Below are 859 nucleotides of genomic sequence, written 5' to 3'. Positions count from 1 at the left end.
CCGACCATCCCCTCCGGTGGATGTGTCGACTCTTCAGGATGCAGTTGACATCTTCGTGCAGATATCGACACGATCTTAGAGGCTAGGGTGCCGGAGTTTGAGGCCCCTTCTATCGAGCCTGCTGAGGACACAGTGCTAGTGGCCCTATTTGCCACCTCAGAGATTCCACCACCTCCCCCTCGAGAGCATGCCAAGAGGCGTAGGGGTCGAGCAGAGGACGAGGCGCGAGCACGGAAGAAGGAGCGCCGAGAGATGGAGGCTGCGAGGAGAGCCTCACTTGCTGAGGAGGAGGCGCACCAGATGAGAGCATCAGAGTTAGCGGCTGGGGAGTCTAGCTCCCGAATTGTGGAGATAGCAGGAGGCACTAATGATGGTGCGGTTGTTGCTGAGGACACCACTGAGGGTGTCCAGATTGCAGAGGACGTGGGTTCCAGGGAACCGGACCCACCAGCTTGCTGATCGACGGCGCTTTGCGCTACAGGTTTGCTTCACCTACCACTCCAGTATTTAAATTTGTATGCATTGGGGACAATTGCATGCTTTTTTGTTGGGGGTGGGGTAAATGGAAAGTGAGTGTTAGGGTGAAGTCTGAGTAGCCCAATTCACTATCCTCTTTTGGGGTTTTCTTGCCTGTGTTCTTTTTCCTCAAAAGACTTATTATTTTTTCTGTTGAACCGACATGTCTATATCTTTTGTACATAGTTTAATTCTGGAGCATGATGGCTAAAATGAAATCCTGATAAACTGGAAAATGATGCATGACTAGGCATAGTAAATTATAATTGTGTGGCTCTAAGCATGACATAGAGTTACACCATTGCATTACCCTAAGTCTTAAATTCGAACTAGGTGTCTGATA

Source organism: Solanum pennellii, chromosome 6 (genome assembly GCF_001406875.1).
Source record: "Solanum pennellii chromosome 6, SPENNV200".
Taxonomy (NCBI): Eukaryota; Viridiplantae; Streptophyta; class Magnoliopsida; order Solanales; family Solanaceae; genus Solanum; species Solanum pennellii.
Note: the sequence above shows the minus strand (reverse complement) of the source record.